The sequence below is a fragment of the Protopterus annectens genome, chromosome 3.part1 (assembly GCF_019279795.1).
Source record: "Protopterus annectens isolate FY-2018-M chromosome 3.part1, PAN1.0, whole genome shotgun sequence".
Lineage (NCBI taxonomy): Eukaryota > Metazoa > Chordata > Ceratodontiformes > Protopteridae > Protopterus > Protopterus annectens.
In genome coordinates, this window is record NC_056732.1 from 1,238,614,296 (window position 1) to 1,238,641,908 (window position 27,613).

Consider the following 27,613-nt stretch of genomic DNA (forward strand, 5'->3'; position numbering starts at 1 on the left):
TGTTTTTATGGGTCATAGATAACCTTCATTAGAATAGCTTAGTTAGAACCCAGGAAAAATGTGTCACAATATTAAAACTTTGAAAGCATGCATATTTCTGGGACTAATACTGTATCCATGTTTAACTGTGTGATCTGACTCACTGCATTTTGCAAGTAGTTTTCTTCAGGATTGCTGTGCACACAAAATACTTTGTTTTCCCCCTAGACTGATGTTCTCATAAAACAGAAGAATCAGTCTTTGAAGCCAAAGCTCATTTTGTTCTATACAAATTGTTATTACTTGCAGCATGAATATTATTATTTTTCCTGTTTTTCATTCCATTGGGGTGGGTGAGGTTACCAGATGCATATTCTTTGAATGTGGGTTTCAAATACTGTTTCAATGAATGTGAGTTTCAAGGCAGAGAAGTTTTAATGCTAAGTTTATTTTCATTGTGAGACTGTACTGCTTTGTTTAGTAGATGTCTATTAGTGTTTGTGCTATAAAATGTAAAATAAAAGTTTTAAACTAAATCCATATAATCACTGTAGAAGTAAAGCAGTATGCATATTACAGTGTTTATGATAAATGGGGCAAAACAGCCTAGTAATGGGACACTGGAATGGCTGCAGGGATCTATGGGGCCATATTTTCGTTGTCTTTTCTTCAGTTTTCGTTTGAAAGTTGGTATCCCATAATTCCATTGGAGTGGGTGTTGTTACATAATTATGTATGCAAATTCTATGTTAATCAGTGTACAGATTTGTACCTATTTTTCATGGGCCTTTGTCCAGATTTTTTATGTTTCCAGGTTGAGAGGTATGATACCCAGCACTCTGTGGTGGGTGCAGGTTTGTAACAAGTCACTGTTTTTGTGGATTATCTTGATACATGGCATGCTACTAAATACTCATTTTCAGTTTCCTACAGTTGGTCTTCTTACTTCTGTTGTCAGTTTCCATCTTGTTCCTCCCAGTACAGTACATTTGTTATTGTGTAGTGTGTATACCACACTGACCAAAATGATCATCACAAGCCATTTTGTGTCCTTCACTACCCAGTCTGTATTTTATTTCTACTAGACACACCTACCACTCTGACATATGTATATGTACATGTAGAGTCCAACCTGCTTTAGAAAGAGCAATGCTATAAGTTTTTGAAGATTTTTGTCAGATATTCATCAGATATTCTGGATGCATGTTGTGTCATTTGGAGTTGCAAATCAGTATTTGTGTACTATTTCTATAAAACCACCATCATGGAAAGTTACCCTATAATGAAGCTTTTCTCTTAAAACATATTGCATTTGTGTCTGCCATGCTGCAATTTGGTGGACACATACTACATATTTTGCTATTTACATGCGAAAGAACCACAAAAAGGGATTCTGTAACTGAGATTTTATTTGCATCTCATATACTACCTTGTGATATAGTACTCTGTGGCTTTTGTGTTGTGTTTTGAAAATGCTACCACCGATACTCTGCTCATTTATGAATATGATGCACAGGAAACCATAGCTGATTTTGAATTACTTTTACTTGCTGTATCAATTCTTGTAAGGCATCTGGCATAGTCCCTTATAAAGTACTGATAACAAAGAACATGAATGCAAGTAATACTGGTAAAACTGCCTAAAACTACCACCTATCCAGTTGCCAGGCTTTATTTTTTTTCTAGGAGTAGTCAAATGTTTCTTATATGTTTGCTTATTTAAATTGTGTTACCAGGGTAGAACCCTGATCATAATTAACCAGTTTTAGTCTCAGCCATAGAATATAAAGATTGGTGGTCATATTGTTCCAATATTTCCCAACAACTACCACATTTCCTTCTACAAAACAATATACAATTCAAGTCAACAGAGCTTATTACTACTTTCTTGAAAATAAACCAGTACAAGACAAATATGTATTACTGTCCTTTATAGCCATCCTAGCGACAATACAACTACAGTGGAAGATATCCTACACTGGATATACATAACAATTCCACAAGAAAAAATACTACTAGTTAATCTCAAAATAAAATGGGATGTATCCTATAACTCCCCTACATCTAGCATGAATGTATATGGTTTTACTCAACTAATTAATAGCCCCGCACATTATAGCAAAACATAAAATTCTTTATTAAACTGGGCCCTAGTATCAAATTCTGGTAAAATTCAGAATGTCTCGATAACCCTCCCCTAACCTATACAACCAGACATATTACACATCCACTGAAACAGCATGTTTATAAAACAACATGCAACCTGTCCAAGTTTAACCCAAAAATATTCATTACTACCATATCATCTATTAACTGGAATATCCTAAAAATCCTACCCTTAGATGATGCTATAAATTAACTCAATACAATTTTCCTAATAATTCTAAATAGCCTTGCACCCCAACATATAATGCAATCTGGCTATCCAAAAAGAGTAGAATACTATTGAAAGACAGAGGAAAACTATGGAAAGAAAGGCAAAAATATCAAACACCACAATATCTTGAAAACTTCAGAATGCTCTGCAACCATACTAAAACAAATAAACAAAGATGAAAAAATATACTATAACAATGTTGAGAACAATCGTAAAGACAACCATAAAAATTATGGTCAGTCATTAAAGAAATCTTACATCATGGCCAAAAATTCAACCCTAACCCTCTCCCAATAATTAATCACTTGAAACTACAATATAATTCAACTATTATTTCATAGATAGTATAGAGTCTCTAATCAAAAATGCCACAACATCTAATCCCAACCCTGCCCAACAGCCCCATTATGAACACATCAACTTTTACCTTCAAACCTGTGGCCACATCCTATATAAAACTACTCTTAAACAAGCTCAAACCTTACACTACTTTAGTTGATGACCTTTCAAGTGAGTACCTTAAATTAGCAGCCAATAGCATTGCTGATCCTCTCTCAATTATTATAAATAGGTCAATCCAGGAATCCAAGGTTCTCACTCTATGAAAACAAAAATCACACATTATCCCTCTACACAAAGGAGGAAATTCCCACACATCACTAATTTTAGACCTGTAGCAATATTAACTCCCACTCCAACATACTCAAAAATGTATTAAAAAACAATTGCTAAAATATATCCTGCAGGAAGAACTCCTATGTCCTAGACAACATGGCTTTGTTCCTCCCATAGTACTAATTCTGCACTTCTATCCTCTGCAGATATTGTCAATAAAGCTAGAGATAATGGCAAACTAGTTTCCTCCTTATTTTTAGACTTGCCTAAAGTCTTTGACTCAGTTTGTCACAGTGAATAAAATGTCCTGGTGTACCATAAGGCTCTATATTTTAACATTCTCACCAACATCCTCCACACATCCACATAACAGGCCTCCCTAATACAATACATAGATGACTCCACAGGCATATGCATATCAGACAACCTGCTGCATCTCCAAAAAATTACTTGGGAAGCTTAAACAGCCAATGAAATATGGCTTTGTAGCTTACCCCCCTCCAAAAAAAAAAAATCTAACTACTTTTTTCCTCAAATCAGTCTCTCATTAAAAAAATCATCTCTCTTAATAACACAACCAAGCTTAATTATCTCTCAAATTTGAAGAACCACAAAGCAAGTTCCACTATGGCACCAAAAGTAATCTCGGACACTGGATAAAGTTGATTAAATGCTTTCGTTCTTTAATACAACTTCTTCAGAATCTAAAGTGTTAAACAAGTAATCAGTTTAAAAGTCATACTACACAGTCACAAATGTTACTGTTAATTGAATGCATGTCAAGTTTTTCAATGCTGAGGGTACGAGAAGACGCCATTTTGAAGATGGGACGGTAGAACTATTAGACATAGTATGAGTTTTACAAATTACACTCTTGCTAAATGGCAAACATTTAGTTATCACTGCTAAATGTTTTACAGATGAGTCAGGAACTGTAATATGTAATGTCTAATGTTTGAAGTTTCTATGGCTGTAAAATCCTTTTCCAGTTGTTTGAATGTGTCTGCAGGTTATAAACACATTTCTCATGTCACAGTAACTTCTACAAACATTGAGTGATAAAGATAATGCCAGTATGTATATTTTTCGGGTTCTCATCAGTAAGGTGACTGTTTCCTATCTTAATGAGCTATTTGAGTCAGTAAATGCATCTCTTATGAGGTAAACTGCATGTTTATTATCAGGGTTAATGCATCTGGTTTTCTTTCCCTCTAAACCAGATTATGTAGTGAATGAAACATGCAAAAATATACTTAGGTGCATTTGTACTGAAACAAAGCCTAGACCAACATGACTACATTATTGTTTAAAAACATGACATTAACCAAGTCACTCTTGCAACAGTTTGCCACTTATCCTTCACAGCAATCAATTTTCAAGTCTGTAGCTCTGGTGTGAATTCAGTTCTGTGGGTTTATTGTTATTATTTATGCAAGTATTATAGAAGTAAGTCAGAGTAAGAGCCCTCTCATGCCATTTGTCCTGGGTATATAAGTCATACAGCATTGTTACAATGTTACATCCATATATTACATTTTATAGGAATGGTTATATTTTGATATTAGAGATGCAGTCTGTTATGCCTGTTCTTTCAGTTCTGTTGCCTAGAATTACCAAATCTACTCAGATTACCCCATCAGTGCATATATCACACCAATCTGTTAACTATCAATATGATGCACTTACCTGTTCTTGACTTACACACATTTGAAATGAGAAGAACGATTATTAGTTAAATTAATCAAAATATGCACTTACTAATGAATAAAAAGCAGGCTTTTTCAAGGAGACTGCAAATAAACCTCAAATAAAACATAACCTTAATGCCCACTAGCTGCCATTTTGCTAATGTGTAAATAGACTATGCCTGAAGGAATCTAACCATTTAACTGACATTTGCATTAACACTTGTGTGCCAATGAAAAATATATAAATATAAGAATACATTGTTTTATTTGTTCAATACGAGTTAAGTGCAATGTATCTATTGGTGGTTTATAAACCAGAAAAAATAACAAAACGAGTGCATGACCTAAACTAAAATAAGTAAGACATTGTTCATTGGAATTTCATTTCTATTTTTTAATCAGCAAAATTTCTTGAATATATTATTATTATTGGTTTGTATTTTATTAAAGGTTATTCTACTCCTCAGCACACTGGAGGTTGTAGTGCTTAATTAGGATTTGCATCTTCAGTATACTCTTTTATACTTTATGTTCAGTCTATGGTGACTTATTTTTGATTTGTCCCTTTGACAGACTTATCACTCCATCTGGGGATGGATACCCTTTTGCACTCTTATATGTGAAGTCTTGTATTAGTTGCTACTTCTCAGAATATTACATGGTTATCCAGATTTACAATAGTTTAATAAAACTGCCATTCTGACTTGAACAGGAAATATTTCCTCATACAGGTCTTCCAAGGCACTTCTATGGGCTAGGCTTGTAAAGGCTCCAGGGCCTTTAGCCTAGTACATAGCTATGCACCAATGAACACTAGAAAGTACAGTTGTGTATACCTACCATAAATGTAGATGTTCGAGTGTCTTCACTGTTGCAGTCATAACTGTAGGGTACTCCTGCCGGCAGGCAGCCTGAGGTCGGCCAGAATATCAAAGTCTGGGTCCGGCGTCGGCTGTATCAGCAAGTACCCTGACGTCAGAACGCATGGGTATAAAGCTGACAGCCGACGCCATCTTCTCCAGCCTTTCTTGCCCCTGATGTCAGAAGCCCCCATAAAACCAAAAGGTGTCCCAAGGGAAACACAAATACACCAGAAAGGTAGTGGAAAAGGAAACACAGTAAGCAAAAAGAAATAAGAGGGGTCTGGAGGGAAGGAAACACTGACTGCAACAGTGAAGACACTCGAACATCTACATTTATGGTAGGTATACACAACTGTACTATGTTCTTCGTGTTTCACTGTTGCAGTCATAACTGTAGGGTAGAATCCCAAAGCTGAGAACACGGGAGGAGGTTATGAAGAAGGAGGAGCAGCTAGAAGACCCTGCAAGACAGTAGAGGCAAAGTCTGCCCTAGACTTAGAGTACAAAGGAAGGTTATAGTGCTTGGAAAAGGTATGCACAGAGCTCCAAGTGGCAGCCTCCAGAATGTCCTTGGTAGGAACTCCTCTGAGAAAGGCTGCTGAAGTGGCAGCTGCTCTAGTAAAATGAGTCCTGACGGTACCTGGAATCTGTTTTCCATAAAGAGAGTAACAATATCTTATTCCATGAGCAATCCATTTGGAAATAGTTTGCTTAGAAATAGCTTTACCTAGAGAACTGGAAGCAAATGAGATAAGCAATTAATCTGATTTTCTGAAACCTTTAGTTTTGTCCAGGTAAAAATGTAGTTGCCTGTGTACGTCCAATGAATGCAAAATCCTTTCCCCCTTATTTTGGGGTTTTGGAAAAAAGGTAGGAAGGTGAATAGTCTGATTTAGAGCCACTCTAGAAACTACCTTAGGCATAAAAGTAGGATTGGTCCTCAAGGAAACTCTGTCCTGATGGAAGATGAGGTATGGTTCCACGGCCATGAGGGCTTGTAACTCAGACACCCTTCTGGCAGAAATCAAGGCCAACAAGATAGCTGTCTTCCAGGATAAGAACTTAATATCCGCAGAGGCAGCAGGCTCAAAAGGAGGCAAAGTCAGCTTTTCCAAGACATAGTTGAGATCCCAAGGAGGGACAGAAGGAGATCTAGGAGGTCTTAAATTCTTAGCTCCTCTCAGAAATTGTCTAACCAGCTGGTGGTAAAAAATGGGAGGATCACAATTGAAATGAGCCGAAATAGCAGAAACATGAATTTTAATGGAAGAAAAGGAAAGACCTTTAATCAAAAGGTCTGAGAGATAAAGTAAAATAGAGGGAATATCAGGTATTAAAGGATCAGAGCCACGATCCTGCATCCAAATACAAAATCTTTTCCATTTAGAAGCGTAAGATTTCCTTGTACTAGGACGCCTAGCTTCCAAGAGAATATCCAAAACTTGTTTAGGAAGAGAAGAAGGAATCAATTGCCTTTGATGAGCCAAGCTGCCAGGCAGAGAGTCTTGATTTGAGAGTGAAATACCTGACCCTGATGCTGGGACAGTAGAGAATGGGTCAGAGGAAGACTCCAAGGGGGTTCCAAGCAAAGGTGCAGTAGAGTAGGGTACCAAAACCGACGAGGCCAATTTGGAGCTATCAAAATGATCAGTCTGGGTTTGTCCAGCTTTATCTTTAGCAATACCCGAGGCAGAAGAGGAAGAGGAGGGAAGGCATATCCCGAAAGATTCCTCCAGCTGAAGGACAGGGCATCCACTTTCCAAGCTGTCTTGTGGAAGGACCTGGTGCACAAGAGAGGCAACTGATGGTTGAGATGGGATGCAAACAGATCTATCTGAGGACAGCCCCAAACTGCAGTTATCTTGCTGAATAAGTTGGGGTCCAACATCTATTTGTGAGGATCCAAAATGTTTCTGCTTAGGCTGTCTGCTAAGAGATTCTGATTTCCTGGAATGAACTGTGCCTGAAGATCCAGATTCAAATTTAGGGCTGTGTCCCATAAGGTCATGGCAAGTCTGCAAAGGGGGTAAGAGTGAGAGCCCCCTTGCTTGTTTATGTACCACATGACTGTGGTATTGTCTGTTCAAATTAGCAGAGGTCCTGGCTTCAAAAGAGTCTGGAAGGCTAGAAGAGCATTTTGGACTGCTAACATTTCTTTCAAGTTGATGTGCCATAGAAGGTGTTTGTTTGTTCAAGAACCCTGTTGGCATTTGTCTAGAAAATGAGCTCCCCAAGCATAATCCGAGGCGTCCGTGGTTATGATCTGAGTAGGTTGAGGAAGACGAAAGGGCTTCCCTTCATTCAAAACACACGCCCTGGACCAGCAAAGGAATTCCTTCTGGAGGCAGGGAATCAGTGGAATCATTGTATCCAGACTGTGGCAATGCTGAGACCATACACTCTTTAGGTACCACTGAAGTTTCCTCATGTGAAGCCTCGCATTTGGAATTAACAGGATGCAAGAGGCCATGTAGCCCAAAGCCTGCAGGAATTTCCTTGCAGTGAGCTGAGTCAATGTTGCCAAGGTCTTGAAGATTGAAGCCAGCTGTAACTGTTTTTCTGGAGTAAGGAAGGCCTTCTGTAAACTTGTGTCCAAGAGAGCTCCCAAGAAGGTCATTCGTTGAGAAGGAATCAAATGTGACTTTTTTGTGTTCACTGAGAATCCCAGTAGTAGGAGAAGACGTTGAACAAAGTGCAGGTGTTGAAGTAAAAGGTCTTTGCTGTCTGCCTGAATAAGACAGTCGTCCAGATAGGGGTAAATCTGAATGCCCTGAAGTCTGCAGTAAGCTACTACTGGAGCCAGGCATTTAGTAAAAACTCTGGGCGCAGTAGATAAGCCAAATGGCAGTACAGAGAATTGGAAGTGTCTCGAGCCTGCCTTGAATCTGAGGTACTTTCTGCATTGTTGCCTTATGGGGACGTGTAAGTAAGCCTCTTTTAAGTCTAATGTTACCATCCAAGCATCTTGTGAGAGCATTGGAAGAAGTTGTTGAAGTGTAAGCATCTTGAATTTTGGAATTTCCAAAAAGGTGTTTAATATTGAGAGGTCCAGAATAGGTCTCCAGGAGTTTTGTTTTCTTGGGACCAGAAAAAGTCTTGAGTAAAAACCTTTCCCCACCTCTAGAGGTGGAACAGGTTCTATGGCTCTTAAGGCTAATAAAGCATCCACTTAATTTAAGGCCTCTGTCCATTGATGTTTTGGCAGATCTGGCCAGCCGGAAGGCCTTGGCAGAGTGTGAAAGTGGAATCTGTAGCCTTTCAAAATCATGTCTAACACCCATTTGTCCTGGGTAATGTGAGTCCAATTTTGGTAAAAAAGAGAAAGTTTTCCTCCGAGAGGGGCATCCAGGGAAGGAGGACCTGAAGCCCAACAGAGGGAGTCATTGGGTCTGCTTTCTTTGGGTTTGAGGTCTGTCTTCTCCCCTTCTAGGTGAAGAAGCAGTCCACTGTCTAGATCTGTAAGAGGCCTGAGCCTGCGCCCGACCTCTGGAGCATCTATATCTTCCCCTTTGAGGCCTGTCAGAAGTGGGAAAAGACCAATTTTTGGAGGGCCAATTTCTGGAAAATCTAGGAGGCTGCACTTGCAAAAAATCTTTTACAGTCTGCATAGACTTGGCTTTTTCTTCCATCTTTTTAATAACCTCCTCAGCCTTAGATCCAAATAAGATATCATGCTGAACAGGGGCATCTAGCAATTTAGCCTTAACTTGTTCAGGTAAATTCTGCTCACAAAGCCAAGCATGTCTCCTGATAACAGTACCAGAGGCAGCCGCCCTGCAAGAAGCCTCTAAGGCATCAAAACCACAATGTAAACTATGTTTGCTAACTTGTTCAGTTGCATGCAACACATCCTGTAATTCCTTGTCCTCAGCACATGCAGGAAAGGTAAAAAGCCCTTGTTTTAAAACAGATAAAAGAAACTGTTGATACTTAAACATGTGAAACTGGCAATTTAAAGCTCTAATAGAAAGGGTAGCTGAAGTATAAACCATTTTGCCCCACCTGTCCAAGGCACGAGAATCCTTTTCAGAGGGTATAGGATTCTTAGAGGAGGCGGCCTTAGCAGCCTTGGAACCCTGCAAAATAGTTTCAGGATCAGCAGAAGGGTTCTTAAATAAGAATTGATGGGAATCAGGGACCCTGTAAAATCTATCAGGCTTAGAAGGAGCAGGCGGCATGGAATCAGGATTCAAGTTAGCTTCAGAGAAGGCATCATCCACAATGTCAAGTACAGGAGGAATAGCTAAAGGCCTGTGTTGAGGGGGGAGAAGAAGAAATTCCCTAAGTCTCTTTTTGGAAGCAGAATAATCCTGACCTTCCCAATGAAAATGCTCCCTCATCTCATGCAAGGTTTCCCCAAAAGAGAAATCTTCAGGGGGGGAGGCAGAGGGAATAGAATCCTCTGCATCCGAATCCTCATAAGGAGGAAAAGAGTAATCCTGATCAGAGGAAGAAACAGAAGATACAGAAGCCTGATCAGAGGAATCATAAGGGATATCCTGTCTAGGCCTTTTCTCAGGAGGGGGGTGAGAGCCCCTAATCATAGTTAATAAATCCTCAGCCATCTGTAGTAATTGCTTCTGAGTCTTAGGAGCTGAATCCAAAGAAGCTTGAGCAGAAAGTCTGGGTTTAACAGGAGTCTTTGACTTAACCTTTGTCTTTGTGGAAATAGTAATATGTGAAGGCCTGAAGACCCCCTCAGAAGCCGGTACCTGCACAGCGGTTCTGGACCCATCTGAAGGAGCGACGTCCGAAGGTCCTGCAGCAGACAAATTACTAGGCCTAGATGGCTCCCCATGGGAGTCTGTGTCGGCCATCGGTTCTGAAGTGGCGGACGACAGGGGCTGCAAAAGCGCCTCACTGACGACCGCCGAACCCGAAGCTGGCTCCGGCTGCAAAGTATCCTGTTTGGATCTCGGAGGCCTGTCCTTGTCTTTGCATTTCTTCTGTATTCCGGTAGTCGGTAAAGTATCCGACGATATCCTATAATTAAATCGTCTACCGAAGTAATTCAAGGCCCAATCGTACCTATGCTTGATAGTGCGAGAATTAAACCTGGCACAGAACCGACAGCAAGAAACGTCGTGGTCAGGGCCTAAGCAAGGTAGACAGTAAGAGTGGAAATCTTTATGAGGTATTACACAATTATTAACTTTTTCTGACATCGGAGGAGCAAGAAAAATGTTTCCCCAACGGGGTACTTAGCTTTGAGAAGAGAAGTAGAAAACTTCGGACCGACGACAATCACACCACGTTGTCTTGAAAACATCAACCAACAACTAGCGAACTGCTTTGCACCGCACGGCAAGAAAGACTGGAGAAGATGCGTCGGCTGTCAGCTTTATACCCATGCGTTCTGACGTCAGGGTACTTGTTGATACAGCCGACGCCGGACCCAGACTTTGATATTCTGGCAGACCTTGGGCTGCCTGCCGGCAGGAGTACCCTACAGTTATGACTGCAACAGTGAAACACGAAGAACATCATGTAAAGATGCCCTGGTAATGTATATACCTGTACAAATAACTTGGGCTGCCTGCTATAAATGCAAAGTAGCACTGCAGGGGGGGATGGCCTCAGAATTGGTGACCCAGTTTCTGAATATGTTACTAACTGTTAAAATTATAATGGCCACGTACTGCCCAACAGCAATAATCATGGAGTTTGTCCCGCTGTCTTATTTATGTTATCATTAGGAGATTTAAATCAAGTGCTTCGGGTTTTCTTGCTTGATCCTAGGGAAACAAATAAACAGTAAGGCATAGTAAAATAAAGCCTAAACCCTCTTTCCTGTTTGTTCAATGTTTTCAGAGTCTTACCTTTGTTTAAAAGATGGGGCAAGTATGGGCAATAGTATATAATGGAATGCACATTGTGCATGTGTTATGTTAAAAAGGCTTAAACAGAAAACAACGCTGCAACTTATTTTCTTCCTTCATTGCATTTTCTCCTAAAGTAAGATGATTTCTTGCATTGTTCAGAAGTTTCATCTGCTTCCAAATTTTTTGTTCTTTTCTAATTTGTTGACAGTATGTTAGTTTCAGCATTATGCCCTAAATCTACAAATCTGTTAAGACAGAATGACAGCACTGTGCATTTTAACCGTACCTTATTGGGAGCTCCCCACCACGACCTCTGTGGGGAGAGTGAAAATGACACCAAACCTGCTAAGAAAGCAATGAAAAGAACAGTGGAAATCATGTTGTGATTTTATAGTTTTTCTCTTGCGAGCGGGACTGAGTCAGGAATGTATGTAGAATAACACCTGACAATTGACTTGTGTGAAATCTTAACCTTTGTTCTGCTGTATCCTCTACTGAAGAATGTGGAAAAGATGATCTGTTGTAAATAATATTCTGTTTTTTATTTTAAAGGACTCCAAGGAAAAGAACAATACTGACAAATGATGCAGAAATTCTTACATCCCTAGAAGATGTTTCAGACAATATCTCTTCTTCCTATTATAACTAAATGGGTTTGAAACTTCTTCTTCTTTTTATGAGCTAAAAAGCTGACCTCTGGTCCTGTTTTCTGTGCATCAGCTTTGCTGTTTTGTTCTTTTCTCATGATGCAGTGTACTCACACACATCTTTTCAAAATTCATCATCTGTTTGTAGCAACATCAAACTACGATCATAGATGACATTTTAACTTGCCCCTTTTTGTTATGCAAAATGATTTTTATAGGCACGGGATTCAAATTCATGGATAGGGATCAGCCTAGTGTTCCTTTTCATGTAAGGGCTACTTATTGCTCATATATGATTTCATTAATTCAGTCTTTGTTTTACAGACAATCATGTCAGGTAGAGAGTGTTTGTATGCTTTCAGCAATGTACACTTTTTAGTAAAAGTGGTACAAGACACACCTACTAGTTACGAGACTGACAAGACTGAACTAAATATAAAACAGTGCCACTGTTTATCAGAAGGAATGCATTCATGAATCTGAATGCTTAACAAAACAGCCGCAAATGCAGGAAGTGCTACAGTGGACTTCATAACTCTTCTTATTAGCAAATGAGAAGTGGCACAGAGAACTACAATAAGACAATTATTCATGACCTACAAACAGAGCTATACATTCCTGCAACAAATAGCACAGACTAGTATGGCAGCTGAAATACAATGTGTATATTAACACAGAACACAGGTGTTGAATGGGAATATTCTAACATGGAAATGCATGAAAATAATAAACCAGTAAATAACAGCAAATGTGATATTTATACAGAAGCAAGAATATTCACCAGATCCACTGAGCAACAGGGAAAGCTGGCAGCCCAAAGACTAGGTAATTAAGTAATTTCCAAAACTGGCCTAACAGCTGGTGTTATTACTCAGACCCTGGACCACATTTACACTTATATTTTATTTAAAAGATTTAATTCTTACCTTTTTGATAGTGTACAATGGAATACGATGTAAGAGTGTATCTTATCAAAGGGAAGGAGGACTGATCCAGTTTAAACAGTTTTTAGTAAGAAACATCACCTAGAAAAGAAAAGAAAGCATCACCAGCTTTTGTGCTACACACGTACTACATGCCATGGCCTGTGGCAACTATCTTAAGACCAAGTTTTTCCCACTCTGAAATATTAACATATAATTCAGGTGCACTGCATAACATCTGCTCACTACAGAATAACCTTATAATTGTAGTTTCTATGTCCTCTTGATAATCACTGCTTTACCTTGCCAGGTGATCAGTAGCATATTTGCTGCTCTACTATTATTATGTGGATGTAGGTCATTGGAATGTGGCTCCGTGTAGGCATTACAGACAGGACAATCAGCATGAGTGTGCATATACTAGTAAGCTGAAGCTAGCTCTGTGGTGCAAAGGAATGAAGTCATGACTATGGCAAGGAAGACCCAAGATCAATTAACAACCTGGAAGAAGAATCAGTGATGGTGAGTGTGAGTGGCCAGTGCCATCTCAACCATCCCAGGAAATGGGAAGCAAACCAGAGTGCTATAACAATGACAGTCAGTGGAATCTAGGAGACAAGACAGTGCAAAGTTGGGGGCCAAAGAGACACCCCATGAAGCAATGCTTGGTGTAACCAGAGAATAGTCACACGTATCGAGGTGTGCATGAATCAGATTTGACTTGGCACTGTGGGATTACATTAGTCAGAATGGCCCAGGGATAATGGGAGCAGCTAAACATGTGTCCATTTGAAATCTGTATGGGATGGCAGTCAGGAGGAAGACTGAAGACCTGATGATCAGCAGCAACATGTAGAAAAAGATTCTGAAAAAAAAGGTCTCAGTAGACAGTGCAACATTGTATATCATACAAGTGTGCATGTATGACATGCAATGCTCCTCTGTTGTGTTTCATCCATGCATACATTAAGTATGTATATATCACTTTAAACATATGACACAGTTAACAATACTGAGCTATATATACAAGATGCACACAGACACACACACACACACACACACACACACACACACACACACACACACACACACACACACACACACACACACACACGCACGCACATGCATAATCAGGGCATACCCGATGTGCTAAACACATGGAATGCTGATCACCAGATATAGCTCCAAGATTTTCTTTTAATTTTTGCATAATGTATGACCAATATCCAAATGAAGAACTCTCTGTTTATGCAACATCTCTAGATACATATTGGCATCATTATGTGTGTCCCCTAGGGCATCAACACTTACTACAAGGGCAAACATACATTTAATGACTTTTCACAGTTGTTGGTACTTTGCTAATCATTAAAGGTGTTTATCTGTGGGGAGCAACATAGATACAGACCTGCTGTATTATTCAAGACACAAACATATATTCTGCATTGCCATCTAGGTTATCTCTTCTTTGTTTGTTTGATAACTGGGAATACAAATTGTAACAGGTAGTATTTATCATTTATTAGTTATCATAAATATTACTGGTATTCAATATAATATAGGACATCACTGTATATTATATGCGTCCCTATAATCCAGATTTCCTCACTAAAGTCTAACATGTCAAAATTAATGAAAAAGTAATTCATATGGTGGAGTTTTACTACTCACATATTGACTGAATAAGTTATTCAACATTGTATAAATATGGTTAAATATCAACAGAACAATAGTAATAAAAACAGTATTTAGCAAATAATTATGAATTCCAAGTAGCCAGGCAACATTCTAGAAATCATATGAATGGACACTGGGTATTTTTATTTCCTACCATGGCTATATATTCTGTAATTACCATAGATCAGGATATTATCATATTTAACCAAATCAAACTCAGCATACCAAGAGATAAAAAAGAAAAAAGGGAGAGCCATTCCTTCCCTACACTAACGAAACTAATAAAAGCAGACTGTTCTCAATGACCCAAATAAATATGTTCATAATGCTATGAATGACCACTATGATAATACTAACTTCTGTATTCATAAGTAAATGCCAATAAAATATAAAGGAAAGCTCAACAAAAGCCTTCTTTGGCAGAATCCCCAAACTATTAAGATATGCAAATGAAAAGAGGTACTGTGTAGCTTTCAAAAATGATCACAGCCATATAAACAACTCTAGATTAAAGCATGTATACACACTACTTCCTCATCCTACATTTTCCAGAAAAGGTTGGAAAGTAACAACAAAGCAATCTTTAAATTACAACAAAAAATAAGTAAAATTAAGAATTCATAGTTTTGCAAGAGTTGGAGCTATCAAGATTGAGTCCAAATATTCTGCTGAAATTCACCATTACAACAGAATCCCACAATGGTCAGTATTAGGTCTTTTGTTTTTTGGTGCTGGAATAAATACTGTTAAGGATATAAATACTAGCTATATCTGTATACAATGTATTAATGGAATGGGTGATTCTTCTGTTACTCTGCTAACTATATTACATTATACTATACTATACTATACTATACTAAATAATACTATACTAAAAAATACTATACAATATAAGATATACTATACTATACTGTACACAGATTTTGACAAATTGCAAGACTACGCTAAACTCCAGAAAATGGATATTAGTTTAATTAAATATAAGGCTATGACATCTATAGCATATCTCCCTAGGGAACATATCGTGGGAAGAGATTCTTCTGATAAGGACAGCAATAATGTTACATTTAGGGGCAGAGTAAGAATATTTCCTTATATTCTGTCACAAAGTCAAAATATAACATAATTTATATTCATTTATAATAAGTTAATACTATTGTACCTTAAAAGTGGAAATTTAACTTCTACAGTTAAATCTTTGCTAGGGGAATCTTTGCTGTTGCCAGTGACAGCAGGCTAAAATGTGTTGATTTATTATAAGATTTATGATCAACTCTGAAATCCAGTAGTATATATTTACTAGAGAGAGAGAATAACATTTAAAATAGTGCATTTATATCTAAAGTTTACCATGACTTATTAGCAAAAGATGCCACTTACATCACTCGAAGGGGAACAACGGGTAGCAACTACTCCTCATGTCTGTTTATTTAAGAAAATCTAAAAATATGTCACTTATAGATCAGCTGTGATTGTGCTATTTGAGAAAACATTTCGGTGTGTCAACTGATTAAGAACAGTTATTAATATGTATTTAAAACAATGCTGGATACTATTTTGTGAATGTGTGTTGCATTTCTTGTTCTACATGAATTTCAATTTACTGTGTGTTTTTTATAGCATTGCTTCACTTGGTACTTTAAAACAGGTTTTTACTTACTTGTTCCATGAACAGACAAATACATGAAATTAAATCATAGGCACAGTGCTATCTGTAAAGTATGGCAATGAATTTAACTACTATTAAAGGGCAAGATGTTAAGGCCCATAGAGTTTGTTTCTTTTCTGACTTAGCCTTCTGATAAAACTGCTAACATCCAGTCAAACAGTTGCTTGAAATGTAATTAGTCCCTTGACTTAAGAAACATAATATGGTATAAAAATTCAAGTATGCAACAAAGCTAGGTATGTTATTTACAACTTATTGGATAAGTATTGTCTCAATATTTGACAGACAACCATGCAAGCTGTGTCCCCAGATTAGTGGCAATTATATATATATATATATATTATATATATATATATATATATATATAATAATGTATATATATATATATATATATATATATATATATATGTGTGTGTGTGTGTGTGTGTGTATGTATAGACACACACACAGATACAGATATAGATATATGAATATGGATCTGTTGTAGTTAATCTAAACTTCAGCTGATTGGCACTAAAACATTGACCTCAAAAGGTAGAACCTCAAACAGTGCAAAATAAGTCTACTGCTTTTGCAAAAGTAAAGGACCCTGTATCCCTCCATGTAGGAAGGATGCTCCCACACCCCCTACTAATTATATATGCAAATTCAGTGATTAAACAAATGCAAGGGAAGAAGTGTATTCCCCATCTCCTGGGACTGTTAATTTCATCCCAACCACCTGGGACTTCATCAGAATCACAAATTACTATACTGCATCTTATTTAAAGAACACATATTTTGTCTTAATCAACTCTCTTAAAGAGATCATGTAATAAAACTTAAACCTCCTAATACACTGAACTTTAAATGTTTAAAATGAAATAACCCAATACAATAACACACTTAAAAACCAGACTAAGTCATTCAAAAATTAATTAATATACTGCATCTTTAAATACAATGTAGTATAGTAGTTTGTGATTCTGATGAAGTCCCAGGTGGGTGGGATGAAAGCGCTCAATTCATTTTATTTGGATTTGTAATAAAGTGTATGGTTTTATGTGAACAAGAGTCTGTTTTCTGACTGCAGCGATATCTTTGTTAATGACATTAACATGGCTTGTAAAAATGACACCTTGACTTTACCCTCATCTGCTCGGCACATGACTTTGACAGTCTATAAAAATTGACCCAGGAATCTTTCACTTCAATAGAAACTTGACAGATGACATCCTACTTGTTTCTCAAGCCTAACAAATTCAAATGAATTATTTTTATTCCCAAGCATCTTGCAATTAAAAACCTTCCTTCACTGTTATCTCTTCCAACAACACCAGAATCAAGCTCATCAATTACGCATACTAAACTTCTAGGAGTTTACACAGACAAAGGCCAAGAATTTGACTTCCACATTCAACATATAGTGAAAAAACATACTAAAACAAAGCAAAAACTGTAGGACAAAACCCTATTTATCTGACACTACAAAAAAATTGCCTCTCCCCTTCTCCTGCCTACTGTCCTTTACTCAGTACCTATTCTCACCAACATCCAACTAACTCAGCTAAACAAAATTAACAGCAAGTTATCAAACTTTGCAAAAAATCTCCCCCATAGATCCCATCATCATGTGGCCCTGACCATCTCACATATTCTCAACTTCCTATTATAGGTCATAGGATCATAGAAAGTCACTAAGCTATTGACCCTGAGGCCCTTTCAAGCCTATCCAAGAATTTAGTCCATGTTCCAACAAGTCAGCACCCTATGCTACTATCCAGCAGGGACAAAGGTGGAATCTCAGGGGTGTATTTTCTGTTCCCCATCCAGTTATCCAGGTTGCACTTAAAAAGGTTTAATGAGGTACTCTGCTTTATGCAGACAGGGAGTCTATTCCGTAAAAGGGTGAGTCTCTGGGACACAAATCTGTCCCACCAAAGTGTCCTATTGATGTCACAGATCAGGTTGAGGTCATGCGTGCTGGTTACTCGAGTGGAGGTTGAGTTGCAGATATGCAGCAGTCCCATCAGGGCAGGGTCTGAGATTGCTTTGTATGCCAGACAGAGGTCACCTCTGAAGAGTCTGTACAGGGACAGGGCTTTTAGCCTATCTATGTAGGGTAGATGTTTGGGGACCTGGATTCCCTGGGTGAGGAACCTCTGTGGTGTCTCCAGCTGCTGCATGTGCTTTGTGAGGTACATGCCAAAAGGTGAATTGTACTCAATAAGGGAAGAATATAGGGATGTTATGACCACCTTGTCCTTGGACAAGATACCATTACTAATGAGGTGGGCCATGTAGAAATCTTTCCGTACAACGGAGGCAATATGGTGGTCAAAAGTCAGTTTGCTATTAACCTGGGTGCCCAAGTCTCTCACAACTGATTGTGTGCTTAGTACCTTATCATCAATGTGATAATTTGTGGAGATGTCACTCTCCCTAAAAGGGATGATGATGCATTTTTTTGCATTCAGTTTGAGGTCATGTTTCTGGCACCAGTAATTTGTTTGGGTGAGACTCTCTTGGAGGATATTCACATCACTAGGGGAACTGATGACAGCATCCAGCTTGCAGCCATCTGCAAACTTGGTCAGCTATAGCCCACTAGATTTTGCATGTACCTCCGTGAAGTATATCCCAAACAGCAGAGGCCCCATGACCGATCCCTGGGGCACACCACTTGTTACAGGTCTACTACTTGAGGTGGCTTCCCCTATTTTGACTAGGTGGGTTCTATCAGTGAACCAGTTTGCTGCCCATCTGGTAACATATGGATTGATGCCTACTTGAGAGAGTTTATCTATTATACCTGAGTGGGGAATAGTATCAAAGGCTTTGGCCAGGTCAAGATAGGCGGTGTGCACCATCTTCCCCTCGTCTATGGCTCTGGTGACTGTCTCAAAGAAGTTGACCAAATTTAACAGACATGACCTCCCCTTGACAAAACCAAACTGTTTGGGATCAAGTGTCTGGAGGTTGCCAATGCCCTTATTAATGAGGTCCATGATAATCCACTCCATGGCCTTGCAGATCAGGCTCATTAGCCTGATGGGTCTATAATTTTCTGGATCAGTGGATGCTCCACCTTTGTACAAAGGGATGACAGTAGCTGTCCTCACTCGGCTGGGATGAAGCTGGTACTCAGGCTATGGTTGAATAGGGCGCCCAATGGTTCTGCAAGTTCCTGCCTGAGTATATGTAGGATGCAGCCTGGAATGTTATCAGGTCTCATGGAGGCTGTATTTTTTGCCTTTGTGAGAGCAGTGAGGACTTGCTCCCTAGAGATAAGGGGAGGGGGCAGGTACTGGGAATGTCCTGTTTTACTAATGGGGGGGGCGGAGGAGTCAAGTTTTCACTGAACTTGTCTGCCAGCAGGATGGCTATATCTACAGTGTTTGTGTATGTGGTGTCCTTGATCACCAGTTCTGAGCAGATCTGGGTGCTTCCCTTGAGATTGTGGACATATGTGAAGAAAGCCTTATGATTGTCTTTAGTAGATGTGGCCAGTTTACTTTGCATGATTTCACTAGTGCTCTTATTTGCTTGTTCAGGCTAAGGAGAGATTGCTTCCAATTAGGTGCCTGTTCCTTCTTGGTCCCGGACAGTATTTTTTTTATTTTATTATACAGTTTATTTATTATAGATGTCCATCAGGCAGGTTTACTCTTCCTTGAGGAGGATGATTTCACCCTGTCTGGTATTCCTGATTCCATGCAGCTACTGTATATAAATGCTCATACAGTACTTTGCTTTAGGTTTGGACATATGTTCCAGTTCCTATGGAGAGGGAGGGGGCTGTGAATCTGTTTATACCTTCCCTCAGGAGGTTGTATTCAGCTTTGGATAAATCTTTCTGCTTGATCCTAGCTGTGGGGGGGGGGGGGGGGGGCAGGGGAGATGGTGACTTCGAAAGTGACTGCTTTGTGGTTGGATCTTACCTGTGATGAAGATACTATAAGGATGCTGCACAGGTTACTCATGTTGGTTAATACCAAGTCCAAGATATTTTCACGTCTTGTGGGGTGTCAACCAACTGGTCCAAGGCATTTGCATTGATGAAATAAAGGAATCTCTGGGCATTTGTGTTTTGGCAATAGTATTGCTTCCAGTCTATGGTTGGATAGTTACAGTCACCCAGTATCAGGCTAAAGGGTTAAATCTTGATAGATTAGAAGAGGTCCAGACAGATGGAGTGGGCATCTTGAGTCAGAGATGGAGGCCTATAGCTAGCTATGATTTGAATAGGGGTCTTGTCAATTGTTAACTGCACCTGGAGTGTTTCCTGTGCATCATATTGTTTGACCAGCCTAGAGGTGTGTATGTCTTTTATATATATTGCAACTCCACCTCCTTTTGCTTTGCTGCCCATGGTTTTGGGTCAGAATGAATGATAGGATGAGTAACCTGGTATGGCTGGGGTGCTCTCCGCAGCTTTGAACCAGGTTTCCGTGACTGCACAAATGTCAGCTTCTTCCAGGGTTAAGAATGCTTGCAATGAGTGCAGTTTCATGTTTGGACTCCTAGCATTTAGCAGCATGACCTTTAATTTACATTTTAATGAAATTTTCATGTTAGCAGTTTTGACCTCATGGCATTGCCTAAAAAAGGCACTATGGGGGTGGCAAGAGCCTTTGCCAGGAGCCTGAAGCCCAAGGGAGACAGATGCAGGCCATCTGCGGCAAAGCATCGTGGTTTGTCAATCATGTCATCCCAGGATGTCACGTACTGGATCCACTTGGAATGACACCAGAAACTAAGCCAATTGTTAAAGTCAGTCATTTTCTGTTTGTACTGAGGCATCATTCTAGGTGAAGGTAGAATGCTGCTTATGGCTAGGAACATACCTGCCTAGGACACATATTCAACGAGCTCAATCATGTCTCTCTTCATATAGTCCATGGAGGTACATCTCAAGTCATTCACTCCAACATGGACTATGACAGAGTCATAACAGTACCTGTTGGAAGACTTGAGTGCATTGGTGTTATGGCAGATTCTGGTACCCGATAAACAACTAACCGTGAGTTTCTCCTTATCCAACCTGGTGAGGGTCACATCTATGTGTCTCACAATGGACTCTCCTATGACTAATATGTTGGGTTTATGTTTAGGCCTCAGTGACTATGAGACAAAGGTGTGTGGACTATGGGTGGTGTGTGGTGTAGTAGGCAGTGGAGTTCATGTGCGTTTATGCTTCAGAGGTCTCTTTTCTTTGGGTATGCTATTGTTGAAGACCGCCGCATATGTGGGTGTGTGTTGAGTTGGTGTGGGTGGTGTTTGAGGTGTGGTGTTCATATTGCCAACCTTCTCAGTGCCAGGTATACTGGTTTGTGGGGGAGAGAGCAATGACACTAGGTGCCTGATATAATTCTCACAAATTGTGTTCTTGGGTGGTAGTAGTAGAGAGTTGTCCATGTAAATGAGGCAGTTGCTACACTGTCTCAGGATGCCCATATCAACCAGACTGGCAGGAGAAAATGTAGGAAATTGTCCATCCATATTTGTCAGAAACTGAAAGAGCTAAGAGGGTAAAGGGAGGAACGTCTACGAGTAGCACTACTAGATGATAACACAAGTGCTACTAAGGGAAAATTTGTAGTTGGAATACCTCAAGAAGGGTTACAAACCATGCAACTGAAGCTCTGGATGCAGCAAACCTGTATCTAGACTATGCTACTCAATTTTAAGGTTACGAACACAGTAAAAAACTCACAATGAAGCACAGATTAATCATCATAGTCAAAAGAACAGAACTTGCAGTATGAAAAAATACAGTTAAACAGCAACAAAATGCAGTAAACTGCAGTTAAACAGTAATGAATTGCAGTATATAGCAATGAAATATAGTTAATCAGTAGAGTGCTTTAAAACAGTAGCTAACATTCACAACAGTAACAGACAGCACAAATAAAGCAGCAATTCAGTAGAATACTGTCATCAATTTAATGAGGCTACCAACAAGCAGTAATAAATATGGCAAACTAAACGCAGTTGAACTCCTAAGCGCAAGCAGCAAAATGAAGTAGGAAGAGGTACAGTTTTTTTTTATTTAGTAGAAAATGAGGAGACAGAAGATAATACGATAATTTAAGGTTGAGAAGGTAAAGGGGTGGGCCTTTACAAAGTAAACACTATAAACAGTAGAATGAGCTGATGTAATGTAACTGGGGGAGTGACCAGTATCAACCTTATACTAGAGGCAGGCAACTCATAGCCACCAAGCTTTAAGACCACAACAGTAGCTAGGCGGGTAGGTGGGATCTAAAAAAAACTGTTGAACAGATTAAACAGATATGCAGTAAAACAGAAGTTCAGAAAACAGTTGAAAATAAGCACTTATCTTTCTCCAATATCACAGCAGCGCAAATGGCAGAAGGCCTATCTCACTGCAGCTTTGAACAGCTTGAGCAAAGAAGTACAAACTGATTTAAAATACCGGCTATTAAAGGCAGAAAAAGAGAAACCGGCCAAAGTATCCAATCAAAATAACACAGTGTTGCAGCAATGCTTCTAGCTAGATCAAACCATATTGATTCTCTCTACCAGAGAAACAGCTAGGCCTCTCTAGACAAAAGATTTCACTACAAGCTCCAAAGGTCACAAACAGTAACAGATATTCACCTCTAACAGACAACAAAAAGGAGACTAAAAAACAGTTGCACAGATTAAACAGATATGCAGTAAAACAGAAGTACAGAAAACAGTTGAAAATAAGCACTTATCCTTTTCCAGTATCACAATCCACAATTTAATCTACAAACTTATACACCTGTCCATCTCTAGCCAACCTTGTACAGCTATACAACTCACCTAGACCACTGTACTCTTCTGACAAATTCCTACTATATATATATATATATATATATATATATATATATATATATATATATACACATACATATATATATGGATCTAGGACATTTGCTCGAGTGAACAAACGTCTGAATCCATAATAACCAAACACACTTTAACGAAAGAGCTTTTATCGAAAAAGCGCCTTCGTTAAAGCGTGTTACAGAAAAAAAAATAAAACACTACATTTACATTTTAGCAGGGGCTTTGCCCTGCACCTATGGGGCTGTGCCCCCCACACCCCCCTACTTTAATATTCTCCCCCTGAGACTGCACTACAGTGGGGAAAAAAGAAATTTCCCTTACCTGCACCATAGTACAGCCTCGGCAACAGGCATACTTACGTGAAAGTGCTTCTTCGGTGAAAAGCAGTTTTGCGTAAGTATGCCTGGCCGTTTGGGTTTCGGTCATTTGCTCACTCGAGCAAACATCCTAGATCCATATCTATCTATCTATCTATCTATATATATATATATATATATATATATATATATATATATATATATATATATATACACACACACACACACACATATATATATATATACATATGTATGTATATAGCTAAAGATGTCTATATCTATAATATATATATATATATATATATATATATATATATATATATATATATATATATATGTATTTTTATCTAAGCCCAGCAACTACCTCCACTCTCCTGAAATATCCAAAATCTAGAATTCCATACCTTCTATACTAAAGCAAGACTGTTCCTTAAAGTCCTTCAAATTATACCTGAAGTCCCATTTATTCAGCTCTCTTGGCTCTGCAAATGTGTTGCACCCTAATGCTGCTTGCCTCCTCTAGAACTAAAATACCAACTCAGTCGCCTGCACATTCTGCCAATGTCTGTAGTGATGTCCTACTTTCTACCTCTCTTTTTCTATTCTCACCTAACTTTCCCTTCCATTTCCTCCTTATTGTTGACTATTCCTATCATTCTATTCCTATTACAATTTCAAGATTTAGCTCTTAATTACTACAACAGTCTCATGTTATAAATATATTGTTTCTTAGATACTAACAGCAGAAGAAACAGAGTTCATCTTTATTAATTTTGAAATGTCTGTTTATCATGGAATAATGTTGTAAATACTGTCTTTTATTACTACCATTTTTGTTTTTGTTGTGTGCATAGATCTTTCCTCCTCAAGCCTCAGCTTAAAATGAGTCCTGTGCTCAGTCAGACTTTCCTGGTAAACAAAAGCAATAAATATAAATATTAATGTCAGCTTAGCCATTTCATATGAAAATCATTCTGATCCATGTGGGTCATGAATGAATGGAACTGTTCAGACTCCATGAACATGACAATAAAGATGGCAGTAGACAACATATAACCAATCCATGAGATGCTCACCTGCAGAATACGATCCACATATAGCTGCACTGATCCACATATAGCTGCACTGAACCACATACAGCTGCACTGATCCACATACAGCTGCACTGATCCACATATAGCTGCACTGAACCACATATAGCTGTACTGATCCACATATAACTGCACTGATCCACATATAGCTGCACTGTGAAAGACAACAGTCCTCCCCTCAGAGTAATCCCCGGTACTATAACTCTAGATGGACAGAAAGACAAAAGGAATATTTGGGGGAAAAATATAGGTTGCAGTCACTGAGTTTGTAAACAGGTTAAGTAGAACACTGAGCTGTACCATAAGAATGCCTTGCTAACCTAGTAGAAGTAACTGGCAAAGATCACACAGCAAAATAAAAAGGCTAAACTTCTGGACTTCGTTATTCATATATCTAGTCATATAGCCTATATGGCTGCAGATACCCTACCGATGACAGAAAATATGGCAGGCATCTTTCTCATTACCAGGAGAGCTATCTGGTTGAAAATATAGTGGGTAGATTTGGAGTGAGACAGTTCCCCTGTCAAGATGTGTTTGCAATGACACTCACTTGTCCAGGTGGGGACTGATGACATTCCTGAGTGACAACAGTGATGAAAACTTTGATGATGTCCCTTCTTTTTCAGATTACTTTTCATCTGTAAGAAATAGACACAATTCTTCTGATCTGTTTTTTATAGAAGATATCAATGTCTTGCCCCATGACAAGCAGAAACACATTAAACTAAAGTGGCCTACACTAGTAGCCATTAAGGCCTTCTTTCAGGGGAGGCAAGGAAATTTCAGTTATCAGCCTGGAACCAAACCCAAGGGTGTATGTGTTCAAAAAGGTTCACCTCCATAATGTCAACAGCCACAACGGCAAACCCACTTCCACGAACTCTGAACTGCGCCAAACAAAAACCTTAAATGCCAATACTCTGAACCTCAAAATCTTTCCATCTTTTTGACCCATGTTAGCACTTGTTTGTAGGTGTGGTGTGGTCAAAAATGTCGACTTTTGATGTTCTTTTGGCTTTCTGAGGTTTTGGTGGTGTGGGTTTCATGGAAATGGTTCAGTGTTGTGCCAATTTGCCATGGTGACCTTACAGAACAAGATCTCCCTCACTTCATTCACAGAAACTGGTGCCGCGTACAATCATTCAAAAAGATGTGGCAAGTCAGCATTCCCAAAGCTTGACCAAAAGACAATCAACAAGGGCTTTTGTCTAGAATTTATTCAAATACCAAAGTACACAACCTTTAATACACCTTAGTATCTTTGTCACACAACCTTTAATACACCTCAGTATCTTTGTCAAACAGCTAAAATTAAAAACTGAATGTTCTGTCTACCATATTCCCCACTTGGTAAGAGGTGCTGTTCACCTCCACATACATTAAGGATGTTTATTTCAATAAGACCTGTTTACTGCACATCTCTGTGTTTTAAGATACTGGGTCATTCTTCTTAGCCTCAAATCCTGCAGTTCAGCACTCAGCACCTCACAATTTTATAAAAGTTAATAAGGTACAGGTTACTGGGCAGCCACGGTGGTGCAGAGGTTAGCATTGCCGCCTCACAGCAAGAGGTTCTCCGGTTCAATTCTCAGCTGGGGTGCCTTCTGTGTGGAGTCTGCATGTCCTCCCTGTGGTCGCATGGGTTTCCTCCGGGTGCTCCGGTTTCCTCCCACATCCCAAAGACATGCTGTAGGTGGATTGGACACTCTAAATTGGTCCTAGGCATGAGAGTGTGTGTGTATGTGCCTTCTGTGAAAGGTTGCGCACTGGGCTGGCAACTCGACACTGTAAAACTCCACTGCCAATCATGAGCGGACAGGTGATCTGCTGTGGCGACCCCTAACCGGGAAAAGCTGAAAGAAGAAGAAGAAGGTACAGGTTACTGTTCTGAAGCTTTACAGAATTCATGAAATACTGAATTTTAATAGCTAGCTTATTAGCGACTTGTACAATAAGAAAGCTGTGATACAATAACAAAAACAACACAGTCTTCAGTACCCTACAAGAACTTGAAATATGGTCAAGAGAGACAACAATTTCCTGACATCATAAAAATAAAATAAAAGGTAAATGAAATGCACAGAAACAGTCATAGTCAAACCAACTGCCCACTTATTAACACAACTGCCAAGTTCTTGGTAAATGGGTCCACTCACATATAACCATTAGTATCAGTCCTTCATGGATTGTGTATGTTTTCTCATGCATCTGTTTATTCATTGCATAGATGTACTCACTCATCTAAAAAATTATAATGTGCTAACATTATGAAAACTGTCTTGGTGTGTTATAATTTAGACATATGTAGATGTATCCACTCACTTAAACAATAAGGTGACTGCCTATAATTTAAAATTAGTTTTAGTCACTCTGTTAAACAATAGTATGTTTAGGCTTAATACTTTCTGTGTATATTCTCTATAATGGATTTGATGATTTTGTTTCAAAATGGTCAACTGAAATAAACAGTGCTGGGTATGTAGTAATGTTTAGCACCACACACACACACACACGTGTGTGTATATAATTGAATTATATTTATTCTTATTTTTTTGTTCATGCCCTAGCCTCTGTGCCCTCATATTTGTGCAGATGAGTAACTATCTGCTGTGACTACCTGTGGCCATAGTTTAAAAAGATCAGATGATCAGCCCATATACCAGTTTAAAAATATAATAACGTGATATATCCATGGGCACTACACTGCATACATTTCATCTAACTTCATCTAACTAGATGCAAAAAAAAAAAACAGAGAAGGAAACATTTAGGAAACAACGCTATTTTATTGGTGTCATTTTTCAAAAGCTCTATAAAGTACTTGAACTGGTGGATCTGTCAGGAGACTCCGCAGTTAGGAATCTCCTTTTATATTCAGCCATATCCAATGAACACAAAAGATGCCAAACTTTCAATATGGTATGGTCCTTTAAGGATTTCTTCCCTCAGGGTCAAGATGTGTGTGTGTGTGTGTGTGTGTGTGTGTGTGTGTGTGTGTGTGTGTGTGTGTGTGTGTGTGTGTGTGTGTGTCTGTGTGTGTGTGTGTGTGTGTGTGTGTGTGTGTGTGTGTGTGTGTGTGTGTGTGTGGTCAGAAAGTCCTTCTATGTGGCACATCTCATTACT

At 38.9% G+C, this 27,613-nt stretch overlaps 1 protein-coding gene across 2 annotated transcripts in view; it reads right to left on the reverse strand.

The window, feature by feature from the left end:
• SYT12 (synaptotagmin 12) overlaps positions 1-27,613 on the reverse strand; it is a 1,960,217-nt gene that overhangs the window by 999,454 nt on the left and 933,150 nt on the right. For both annotated transcript variants that reach the window (XM_044067306.1, XM_044067305.1), the window contains one exon: positions 12,918-13,016. The gene's annotated coding sequence lies outside the window, so the exon portion shown is untranslated. The remainder of the gene's footprint in view (positions 1-12,917; positions 13,017-27,613) is intronic.